Raw genomic sequence first — 13,674 nt, 5'->3', positions numbered from 1 at the left:
AAAGTCCAAATTTGTTGGTCCAATGGCTAATAATTAGGGATTCAAAGCCAAACCCAGTTTGATATTTGTACAAAAATAAGTGATCTTCCTATTCTCCAGTTTCAGTGTCACATTTACAAACGCCGATCCCAATGGTACAAGTCCCAGTTTCTGTAGCTTTAACAGAGTACTTAATTACTTAATGAGTTGAACTACTAACTGTAATTAAATTACATTTTGCAGTTTCAGTTCCTAACTTGTAACCATGCATTTTAACAAACCACATCTTCTAAATTACATATTACATTAATTATATTTAGTTACTTATATGTCATGGTCAGCTTATCACTTTAAACTACATTTTCCTTCAAAGGACTTCTCCAAGAATCCACAGTTAAAAGGTGACATTAATGTATTTCTCATGAATATTGGCATGGAATCTGCATTTCTATTAATATCGTCTGAGGTGGCCTCACATACCGAATGTATTGCTACTTAATTATTTGCTATGCATGACTCGTGTAATTATCTCACATTTAGGCAAGGCTTTTTAGAATGGCCATTATGTGCCATCCAGGCAGTCTCTATTAGTATGTTTGGTCTGTTTCATACATGTAAAGGACAAATGTCTTATTGCTACACCTGAGTGCAGTGCTGAGATTTTTCCAGAATAATCTTAATTTCATTTCTTTCTCCAAATTCAGGTATCCATCAGGTATCCAAAAATGACTTGCAGGTGATGAAAATGAAAGTAGAAACATAGCAAGCAAAATGTAATTGGTTGTATAAACCACAAGAGAATCAGGTGCTGAAAAAAACCTGTATGTTTAGTTTTGGAAGTTCAATTCACGTGCACCTACGTGGTGAACTGGTGACAAATTCTCATCATCCCCCATGTCTTAGCATTATCTTTCACTCTAGGATATGCAGGTTTGGCTTCTAGGCCAGAAACCATATCCACAAGCATACATAGGAGTTTCACGACTCAGATCAAGTAGTTTTTTTAAAAAGTTTTTTTAGTTGTTTTTTTTTTTTTTTTTTTTTTTAATTTTAATAAGTGCTAGTAGTGCCAGTAGTTGGTAACCAAGTTTGAGAGTAGATTCCTCAGCACTGAAAAGTATGAATTATTAATTATGAGTTATTTCCAGCACTCTTTAGACTTGGCATGGCCTGTTGTGAAGCTTTTAATGCAGCATTTCTGTCATGCCTGTATGTAATCCCGAGCAGAATCTTAGATTAAATAAAGGGTAAACAGATCCAACCCTGTGTTTCCCTCCATAGGAAAGCTGTGATGGCCATGGAGCTCTCTGAAGATGCCATGAGCTTCACTTGTCTTGGCTAAATCTGGTTGTGAACATGGTCCTCGACCTAGGTGGACCAGGCCTTAGACACGGAAGCATTCATAACCCGATGTAGCGTGACGTCCCGGCTTCACTGCTCACACGGAAGTTTGACGGACATGCGAAGCGAAGGCCTCACAACACACGCCTTCTGCGAGGCTCATCTGGTTGTGGCCAAAGTGTTGGACTCCCAAAACTGACAAGGAAAAGCTCGCTGGTCGCCTTAGTTTGATGACACGTGGGCTGCCTCTCCAACACGTGGCAATTATCTCTATTTTTACTGACCATTCTGACAGCAGTGCTCATTCTGAACAATAAAACATCAAGAGGTGTAAACCTGAAGACACGAGTGGAGAATTGAAGTGTTTTTGTAAGTGGTAGTTCAGGCCTGTGTACAGCTGAAACTTTAACTTCTAACTTAAGATGACTGTCCTCCACAGCCATGGTCCATCAACACATTCATGCAGATTTTTCACATTTTTACTCGGATTACACAGTGCCTTTAACCTATATTGGGCATGAAGGATTTCTTTTTTCCACACAGAATTAAAGCCAAAGTTGATTGTAGTGTATTTAAATGATATTTCATTAGAGTGAGTAAGGTATTTTGCACAGCCATAATGTATCTCTTACTTTTGACATTAGGCTTCAGCACTTGTTTAGACTTTGTCGAGACTAAAATTCATAAAGAAAACGCTCATATGGAATTTTTAAGTCATGGATCGCTGCCATGGGATGGCACAAATTTAATTGGTACAGATTGTATATTTTTTGCTCTCCATCTGCACTTATCTTTTTTCCTCTACATCAGTACTGTGACTCAACCCTCAGTTTTAAGACAATCCTGTAGCAGAAATAAATGCGGTTTGTTTTAGCCGTTGTCTACAACCTTGTTTCCGTCACCACTACCCAGTAACTGCAGTATCTTCCTGATTCTGCCATCGTGACACACTTTCAGCTTTTTGCACATGAGCATTTTTCACTGTGTGAATTATTTACCAGCCTCCACCATGACAAACCTCCACCCACTGTTTCTCCTTGGGAGACGGTTGTGACATTTTCAGAGGATCCGATTGTATATACATATAACACAAGATATCTAGCTTGGAGAACATAAGTGGGAAAACATAAGTCATCAGTTCAGTTGCTGTCTTAGATACAAAAATTACGGAATAAAAACGGTCCTAGAAATCCCAATATGTTATTTGCATTATATCCTAATGCATTGCAGTGCATCCTCTCCTGCAGCGGTCTGCCACAGCTGATGCTCTAGCGCCATCTAGTGACCAACCTAACAAGCACAAGCTGGAAAAGCAGTATGGAAAAACAAAAAGCATTGTGATGGGGACTATTTTATTCTACTTTGGTATATTTTCTTAATTAAACAGGTCATTACAGACTGGTGGGTGTGACTAAGGTAAGATCACATCACATCTTCCATAAAGGCCTTCTGAACAGAATAATGTGGTACGCTCCATAGTCCAAAGACATAAATAAGCACAGTCAGCACTGCTTTCACTTCACCTCAGATTGTAACATCTGGAGGGGCGACGAATCCCAGAAATTGTTAATATACACTAGTCTAATAATGGAAACTTAATCATTTGCCAAGTTTTATCAATACCAGATTTGTGACTTCAGTAAGGTACAACATTAGTGACACCAGAAAAGATTTATTAGAGTTGACGATTGAAGAGAAGCTACATACAGAAAAAATAAACAGCTAAGATATAGCCTACTCTTAAAGTCACTATAGACAAGAGGTTGCTAGTTGATCAATTGTCAATTAAAAATAAAATATAATAAAAAAAAGAACAGTACCACTTTTTATGAGCTGATTTGGAACTTGAATGCTATAGCCACACCAATGAAACTGACTGGGCAGAAAACTTTGTTTTCAGTATAATCGGATTTATTTTTGTTGTACAGCTGTGTATCAGCCTGCAATCAGACTCCCACTAAACTGAAAACAACATCATATTTTTAAACTGTATGTTATAATTTATGTTTTTCATTCTCGGGACTTCTGTAAATAGGAAAATCTGTCGCTTTAAAGCTAAACATTTAGCTAAAGCAAGGGAAGAGAGCAATGAGAGGGAGGAAAAAAGGAAGTGAGGAAGATGGACAGAAGAAACAAAGCGCAGGTGTGATAAAGAGATCAGACATCAAAAAACATTGCACTGTAATGTGCATATCGTCATGGAAGAGACGGAACTCATATGTTTTATTCTAAACGCATAAGAGCATGAGAGGAGGTGATTTTGAATATGGAAAGACAGACAGACAGCCAAGTTTTGCAAAGAGTGAAGTAGTAGTACTGGAAAAAGAGCAAAGAAAAGATCATGCAAAAGATGCAGAGCAGAGGACATGAAGCAGAGAAAGAGAGGAGCTGATGACTGAAAGAGAAAGAGAAGAAAAAAATAAAACAGGAGATGGGAGAGTATGTCTCCATAATTATGACCAAGAAAGATTTAAATGTGAGGTCCAACAACTTACAGATGATAAAAAAAAAAAAAATCTTTGTGCTGTGCATGGTTTAAATAATCTCATTAGCATGACCTTTGACCTCTGACAAGTTAAAAAAGACTCAAATGCAACTTTTATAACACACAGTTTTAAAGCCTGGAAAGACAAATCATCTCTGATCCTAACAACCGTCCTGAGCCCTGTGTGAACTTTACAGTGAACAACACGCATTTTTAGCAGGATGAATTATACTTGCATGAACTTTTGCAAACTATATGAGTCAGCTGACCATTTTTGGTCTTACAGTCCAGTTAAGTGAAAGAAACACTGCACTGAGTTGGTTTGATCATCATGAAGATGGCAGATTTAATAATATTATCTTATTTGGCACCAATTTTAACTTGTAATTTAGATGTCTCTTTTTCTACACTATTTTTGAACACAATAGTGATTCAACCTATTCTCACTTGTGTGTGTTTTATTTGCTGCTCTCTACACACAGTGCTGGAAAAAATGAAGTGATGCATTTAACATTTAGTGCAGCAGCCAACAGCCTTTTGTTTGGGATAAATAGAAGAAGAACAGGTTATTACTATCCAACATGAGCAGTGAGAGCTGCCACAGCTGAACACACAAAGACAAGAACGCCACCTACAGAAACTTCATCAACAGAACATCCAAAGAGAAAAAAAAATGGTGACAGCACCAGCCACACTGGTTTTACTGGTGTGTGATCTCTTGGCAGGGCAGTGCAGCAACACCACAGCAGTGGGACTGGCACCTTCATTAACCTGAAAATAAGGAACACATAACCTAGAGGGTTCTGGGATTTTTTGCAAGTCAAGTTTTTGCAACACACTTTTGGCTGAAAACAGTTTTAACATGGATCTGCATGCAGGGCAAGTGGGCATGAGCTTCCCTTTGGTCCTGCTGCTAATGCACATAATGTGAGCATGTGTACTGCTGCTGTCAGTCTGTCAAAATAAAATACTGACATAAAATACATCCACATGTATAGCAGATTTTTTTTTTTATAGCGTCAATAATTTTTCAAACTGTAACAGCACAAATAATGAAGTACATTTGCCTTTTCATCTGTCTCTCATGTACAAATGTGTGTCCTGCATCTTTATGAATTTGTCTTGGCTGGCTGGTTATTAGGAATTATTTGCATTATCGTTAAATCCTCTAAGAAATCAGTGAGGTCATTTCCATGATCAGTGACAGTAGGCATTATTTACTTGTTCAGTGTTCATTTTCACAATTTATAAAATGAATGTCATCATTAATAAAATGACATCAGTCACAGATTGTGCACAATATAAATAGATTACAGCAATAAAGTTCCAACAGTGTATTTTTTTTTTTTTTTTTTTTTTTTTGCAATAGCCCAAATTGTAAATTGTAGTTTCACTAGACCAAAATAGTAATTTGATTTTTTTTTTTTTTTTTTTTTTTTTTAAATCTTCCTAACAAAATAAAAACATGCAAGTGTAATGTCATTACCAGGGCTGCTTTAGGTAAGTTTAAGTTTCTGTTTGACTCCTACATTTTGGGTTGGGCGGTTTGTGGAAGCCTGTTGTTGAACATCAGCTGTTTCTCCTCTGGCGACAGAGTGAAGCCCTGCGGAGACGCGCTGCCGCTTGTCTTGTGTTCCTTCTCTCTCCCACACTGCCAAGCCACATACATTCAGCCTCTCACCCACCGCAATATTATTACAATCTGTTGCATGTGAGAGGAGGACTTGAAGAAGGCATAGAGGCCATTTTTAAATCTCAGTTCTAACTCTGTAACCAGGCAACAGCCAATGGGGCTACACACACCCACACACACACACACACACACACACACAGTGAGCGAGCACACTGAGGAGGGGAGAGAGAGGGAGAAAGAGAGAGCTGTTTGCAAATTTGCTCTGTAATTATGTTTTATAATTAAACTGGTTTCATATAGAAAAAAAGAATCTCGCAGATTTTTTACATTTTCCATTCATTATTTTAATTTAACCTAACACTTTACAGTGGCCTCATTCCATAGCACACTTTTACATTCTATTCTGATTTACTGTAATTCAATGTTACATTTAATGAAAAACTCCTAAGTAAATAATGTGCCTACAGTGGTTACAAGGTTTGAAGCCATTTCAGTGTTACACTGTTCTAAGTTACCAACATTAACATTTGTGTTAGGGCTATTTTCATGTATAGTGATAATTTTATAGGCCACTTACAACACTATTACTGCTACTACTACTACTACTACTACTATTATTATTATTATTATTATTATTATTATTATTATTATTATTATATAGCTCCTTTCATACAGGGGGTGAAGCTCAAAGTGTTTTATAATAAAATAAAATAAAAAAATAAATAAAATAATAATTAAAAATACTAAAAAAAAAAATACTAAATTAGGTTGTGTTTTCTGATTCTGTTTTCAAGCTGACAGTAGCATTTTTTTTAAAATACTAATTTACTAATTTTGGATACCATGGTGTCTCTGAATTGTGCGGGCCGTGTCAAGACAGACGTTCAGCCATTTCATTTTCCTATCGCTACTGCACTATTGGTTATAGTGTTGTAAAGTGAATGTAAGACCATTTGTAGTCACAGGTAGATTAGCTGAGTTTCACTCTGGTTAGTGTTCAGAGTTGGCATGGAGAGAGAAGGTTCCTGGATACAAAACAACACAAACAGTGAGTGATCACACCTAATGATGAAACCTTACAATCTACAAATGATCACTTCAGGAATATCCACATCCACTAATGAAAAGCCATGCATCAAATAATAAAAGAACATATCAAATAAAAAGCCTCTACACATGAACTGGCAAACAGCTTTATTCAGTTTTTATGTTGAGGTGCGAGTCCACCATCCACCACTAGATGGTGTGATAATGTACAGTTTTTTTACATGGTTATTCTTAATTTGATGGTTGAGAGTATTTGATGTTTAATGTGGTAATTTTTCATCATTATTATTATTATTATATTGTGCATCTGTCAATCAAAAGCTCCGCCCCCTGCCTACAGAGGAATATTTGAACGGCTTGGTGGATGAAGTGAAAACAGACGCGCATACTTGTGACTAGACCAGCCTGTTTCACTTATAGCCTGCTCCACACTGTGAAATGAGAGTGACTTATAGTTTTTCTTGTTGCATAATACACTCAGTCTATATAAATGAAGTCTTATGCATATGGTGGGTTGGACCAGGTGAGGAGGGGATAGAGGTTTTGATTGACAGGTGCTCCGCACAGTGCCAACCATATGAGCAACTAACAATGAATAACCATCAAACTGTGAATGTCCATGTAATGAGCCACATACAGCAGAGACACATGTTAACACCACAGTTCCTCAAATCTGTTTGTGATTAAACAACGGATTGGTGTTGGTGAGTGCTTTATCTTCAGTGACACCTTGTGGTTATGACCCTACACAGCAAATTTGAAAAGGTTGGAATAAAAAAACTATTGGAAGTATTTTCACAAATTAAATTAAAAGTTTGGCCTGACGGTGGTGCTAGAGGGAAGTTCGTGGAGGGTCATGGGATCACCAAAAAAATCAATAGGGTTATTCCTCTAGAAGTCATGAACATGTACAGCAAATTTGAAACAAGTCTGATAAAAGCGAGAGGGGGTTGACTGCAGCCTCAGAGTGAATGGGCCCTCATCTTGACATTAGTATTTGAAATTTGTATCAGCATGCTTCCCCTTCCTAATACTAACCCTAAAACCAATGTCTTCTCCTGAGAAACATAGTCTCCTCACATAACAGAAGCATGGTTACAGCCCTCTGGCAGCAACAGCTGGGCTGCCACAGCATTTTTCACTGGGAGAGAACATGGGTCTTCTTGCTGCCGGCCAACAACTACTGATGAAAACAATAAGATTTATCGCATCTGCAAACTGAATGCTCAGCCTAAGGGTGGTGCTACAGTAAAGGTTTTTATACCTCAGACACCCGTTTGATTGACTCCTGTTATCTTTTGCAAGCCTTGAATGGTTGTGAGTAACAGAAACTGTTAGCTCATTAGCACAGCATGCTGAGGATTATTTCACCAGTCTAACATAATATCAGAAGAGGCATCATGAACATCATGCAGCACTCGTAAGACCCTTCGCTATTTCAGTTCCAACAAGTGGGGTATTTTCACTTTGCTGGACAGTTGGTTGGTCTTACCAGGGTCACAACAATATCTTTACCCTACACTCAATTTATTACTGTAGAAAGTGCAGCTCCTAATTCTCCATTTTATTACCGTTGGTGATTTTTAGGAACTCTCAAATCTCATGAATAATACTAAATAACTAAATAAATGCACATCTGTGGAAGATTCCCACAAGTTTTTACATTTCTTCTCTCCAAAATTGCCACAAGGGATAGCTGCATCTATTGTTGTGTGTTGGGGAAAAGCACAACATTCTTCAGTGAGGGTTAATTTTAATGTTCATTTTATACACATGTAATGACCAGCAGCTGCAACTCCAAAATAAATATGGGGGGAAATGCATGATCACATTGTAGGCTGTGATTCTCAGGGCTGACAGACGCAACAAGAAAGTCAAACTCTTGCGGTACCTACAGACCAAGCCTGGCAGCTCCTCCTTGGGTTCATTTCCTCTGTCACCATTCGGTACCTTTTCTGTCAATTCCTTCCTGCAGATGAGTATAAAGTGAGTTGAGTTTATCTCTAATGGGCATTTTCCCAACATATCCCAGCATTAACCTTTGAGACTTGTCACGTTTTGACCCTGGTTTTACTGACATGAGTCAACATCTCGTCAGTGCCCTCTGCTGTGTCATCTGCCTTGGAGGTGCTGTTCCGGACATTTCCCTCCACAGAACAATATTGTTGACTTCCTCTGTGATTGTTATTAATGAAATCTGACTTGGTAAGCTGTTTTGAAATATGAGTCAGTGGGGCTGTGGGCTTAATTTTGCCTTCCATGGAGGGATTCGATCCTAAGTCCTATGTAATGTAATGCCTGGTGTGCGTATATCATGTATTATAACCTAAAATTGGATGAACTCCTGTGAGGTGTGCATTAAATACAAGAGAAAATAAATTAGAAATCCCAAGGACCAAAATTTCCGCTCTTATTTTCTTAGCAAAAAGTTTAAATGAAAAAGTGATGATTTATTCAGGGAGATATTTAGGGCTGATTTATATAGCAAAAGGTGAGCACATAGGGCTAATCACTCACAGACACACACACGCACACACACACACACACACACACACACACATATGTGCACATAATTACATGATCCTCCAGCACTTCCGTTGGCCTCTTTAATGAACCATTCAGAGAAATCTCCAATGACGCTCTAGACACGATTATGGAGATGAGCTCTCAAGGCTCTGGATGTTATTGTCCTCACAGGAAACTCTTACATCACACTGCTCCCTTGCAGTAGTTTGTCAATAGTGTTTTCATTTGCCCATCATTGTATTGTGTTTCATTCACAGGATTGTATAATCACAGGTAATAATGCCAAAGACATGGGCTCACTAAACTGCAGAGTCCTATTTGACTATGGATGTGGGTTTATATGCCACACTGAAATCCTTCTCCAACAGTAGGTGTGAGCATAAGGCTATATATTATCACTATATTTTAATCAAATGCAATGTCCCATGAAATATTTAACAAATTGATGAGGATTCTGTACTTTTATGTGTGCCTTGACATGGATAACACCCCAAAAAAAAAAAAAAAAAAAAAAAAAGTACATAGTATGTAAATTATGAAAGATCACTGGCCATAACTTACCACTGGCACCAAAAGCTGTGAGGCTGGATCCAGGTGGAGCTGCAGAAACATGACACAATGTCATGCACTAGTGCGAGCTGTGATTTGGCCAAAGCTGTTACTTCCCATCTCTGAAGGTGTTGATTATAGCACGTACAATGTGACGGATCCAGAGCGACTTCATGCCTGGACACAGAGTGGCTGCTTGTAGCTGCATTTCCTCTCTTTTCAGTATTCCACCAGCTTTCATATTTTTCTGCTTAGCTTTGTATGCTTAATGTTCTTTTTCCTCTTCCACCTTATCATTATGAGTATTAATATTATGATTGAACACCTCTGCCTTATGTTGTGCCTATACTGCTCTAAAATCACTCATGTGGTTCATATCTTAATTTATGCAGTGTGTTGTAGTTTCAGCAAAGCAGTGTCTTTGGTCACACATTGTAACTTTGCTAACAATCCCCCAGAAAAGTGGAAACTAACACCCCAGCAACTACTAGTAACCAGTAACACCCTACCAAACACTGTTACTCAACTACACAGCTACTGCAACCACTTAAATATCCTAACAACCACATACTAACACTCTAGTAGCACTGTAAAGGTGTAGCAACCCCCATGAATTACCTTGCAACCACCTAACATCCTAGAAACCATTTATGTAGCAATCAAGCATGCATTAATATCTAAGGGCTGTCAGATTTATTTTTTTTTTTATCCAGACAATTAAGAATATGAACTTTAGTTGCATTTAGAGAAGGGAGATCTTTTGTTTTAGTATGACTTTTGTAAATGAAATGAACTACATTTTACATGTTTAAAAAATGATTAAAGGCTGTTATTTACGCTAGAGAAAATCTAGGCTCTGAAATTGGTATGGGCAAGTCGGCCTTTCAAAAAAAAAAATTGCGATCAGTATCTGACATGTTAATACACAAGATTTTCTTTCATTTAGATTTAAGCACACTGTGAGTCTGGGCTGCAGGTAAAGTATAGCATGCCAAAGGTTGCACTGACTTTGTTAAACTCTGAGGAGAAAAAATAAAGCACTGTGTGGGGCTGAAACACAGGGGACCTGACCTGTATTTCAGAGAGGGATTGGCCTAAAGATGGTGCTCTCTATGGTATCCATAACCATAGAGAGCAGATACAGTGTACCATAACAAGGATCTCTGAGCCAAAAGACAACAGCTCATGTGACAAATTCCCTCAGACAGACAGATGGATAGATGGACTCGTTTGTTTCTATAGCTATATTGTCCTTGCTATATTGTCCTTTGACTTTTTGTTAATTGTTTTTTGGTCCATCAATACTGTCATCACCCGGCTTCGACTTTTGGAGCCTCCTGCAATCAACCGATGTGGCAAATAACTCAACCAACTAATCGCCCAGCCATGCATTCTGCTTGGTTTTGGTGTGCTGAAAGCCTTGTTGTGGCGTCCACAGCACATATTTAAAACCTCATCTCATAAAATCTCCAAAAGAAGCAAAGGGAAAGAAAACAAATATGTTTAGTTTTAGATTTTGATAGAAAAAGGTCCAAACGTGTTCAAAAAAATGCACAGAACAAGTGCAGCACTGATGTGGGGAGAAAAATCAATACAGCATAGCAAAACATTTAATAGACAACAATAAACGCTGCTCTTCCTCTCCTGTGCTGTTCACAATACGATAGTGAAAAAGAGGGTTGTAGGTTGTAGGTTGTCAGCCTTTCTCTTTTGGACAACTTCATCTGTTTTTTGAATGATATTTGAAAAAATGTCACCTTTTGAGCTTGATGTATGAGAAACTGATTATTAGTTTCTATTCCACTGGTTGTATTTGACCCACAAGTGCCTGCAGAATATGTAAAATTTTAAGCAGTAGCAAGTTCCTGAATTTCAGAGATTGTAGTCATTCTTTTTTTTTTCTTTTTATTCTTATATATATATATATATATATATATATATATATATATATATATATATATATATATATATATATATATATATATATATATATAAGAATGGTCCCCAGCCCATATAATATATATATATATATATATATATATATATATATATATAGTTGAATAGAGAGTTACATAGGACTACTATTCTAAATTGGCTGGAAATAACATAGATATTATATGGGCTGGGGACCATTTCTATTGCTGATATGAACAATAAACAGTATGTTTTGGCATAAAGATCTTTGGTGGAAACATGTAAGACAGGATTTCAGAGTTGTCTTATAGTACAACTGTGTTGGAACCATAAAATTTCAAAGGCAAATAAATAACTAAATAAATAAATAAATAAATATTTTAACATATATCATCATAATAGCAGACTCCAAACCCAAATAGATTTTCAACATATACACTATTTTCATCCAGTTGTATTGGTTTAATTTTAACTGTTGATTATTAATGTAAAATATCCTGATATGTATCTTTAAAAGCCAAATGTTGGTCAAAATATGTGTGCATTTACAACTGTCAATCCACACTACATACTACAGCACAGCATACAAGGCATGTATTATCTGCACTTGCATGTATAAATTGTAAACCACTAACTGAAAGCATAGATTGCCTTTGTTTGTATGAATGTGGAAAAAAGCTCATAAAAAGATGCCATTTTTATCTATTATTTTTTGGCCTGTATATTATTTAGTCTTTTTATTCTGTTAACCATGCATTATTATGTCATATTACTAAACTATCTTAAATCTGATGGTGTATGAGGCATTTACAACAAAATGTACACCTGCGTTTGAAATGGTCTCTTCCACTATTCTGCAAGCCTTCCCTGAATGAGTCATCCAGCTGGCTTCTCATTGGATAAGACCATGCCATCCCTAGGGATTGCCTTGCAGAGGCAGAAAGGCCTCGCTTCCATTCACAGAAACATTGGTATGCCGGCCTGCTATTTCATTCACATAAAAGAATAAATATTGCACGCCTTTATTGCCCTCTGCTCTTTTTCTCCTTTGTCTTTTTGCCTCTTCTCTTGATTTGTGAGGAGCTGCCTTTTCTTCCCTCCTTTTGAATCTGCCTTTGTTTCTGAGGAGAGAAAGCAGACGTGCCGTCTTTTTTTTCTATATTTGCCAGGCAGGAAAGAGAGATGTTGGGAGGGACTGCAGTGCGAAATCTGCAGCACAGTGAGAGCGGAAGCTGCTTATGAATGAGTGTCAGTCTTTCGGCTTTGCTAGATGCTCCTGAGGACATTTTACATGAATGGTGTCTGGCTGTGTGCTTTCTGCTACCGGGGAGACGAAGATGCTTCATTGCTGCTGCTTTTGAGGAGACTCTTGGGCTATTTCTCTTATCCTTTTTGTTGCTTCATTGACTCATCAGCATGAGAACATGTCGTTCATGTTGTGTTTTTTTGAGTTGTATCATTCATGTGCTGGTAGGATCAATTGCTGGGTGTTTCAGACAGGCTGTCTGTGAGACTGCATCTGTTTAATAGTGAAACAGCATTTTAGAATCTTTTGTAGCCGAAGGCCGACGGGAAATTAATGATACACATGTGGCAAATGGACTAAAAACAATTTTGAATGCTTGAATATTTTGTTTCATTTGCATTTATGGTTGATTATAAATCGTTGTACAGAATATCAGTTTTGTTAGCCAGGCATGGTGTTTGGGTATGAAAAGTATACGACTGAGGGCCAAGAGTATATTTTTGTTCGCAGTGTAATGCTTGCCCATTTTCTGCAGCTGTTATAATTTTACATGGACAGTACATTCATGATGTTATGCATTTCCAGCCTCGCTGTAATTTGATTATATCACTCCTCTCGTTGATTTACACAGATATCTTTTGCATCTTTTACAGAACACAGTATCTTTCTGATGTCGTTAAATAGAGATTTTACAATTTACTCATTGGAGGCTGTCTCTTTTTGTTTCAGGAAGACTTTTGGCAAGCCCACTTACTGTAGCCATCGTTAACTTGAATGCTTGGTTCAATTATTGATGTCATTATATTAATTTCTAACTCCTCTGCTCAATTCACAGGGGGTGCATCATCTTAAACAACTACTTTTTCTGTTTGTACATTTTAACAAACGATAAGAGTCTATAAACGCCAGCTAATTATTATTATTATTAAAAAAAATACTAAGTTTGATAATCAA

The sequence above is a fragment of the Myripristis murdjan genome, chromosome 12 (genome assembly GCF_902150065.1).
Source record: "Myripristis murdjan chromosome 12, fMyrMur1.1, whole genome shotgun sequence".
Lineage (NCBI taxonomy): Eukaryota > Metazoa > Chordata > Actinopteri > Holocentriformes > Holocentridae > Myripristis > Myripristis murdjan.
The sequence above is the reverse complement of the archived record's forward strand: the minus strand, read 5'-3'. Positions refer to the sequence as shown.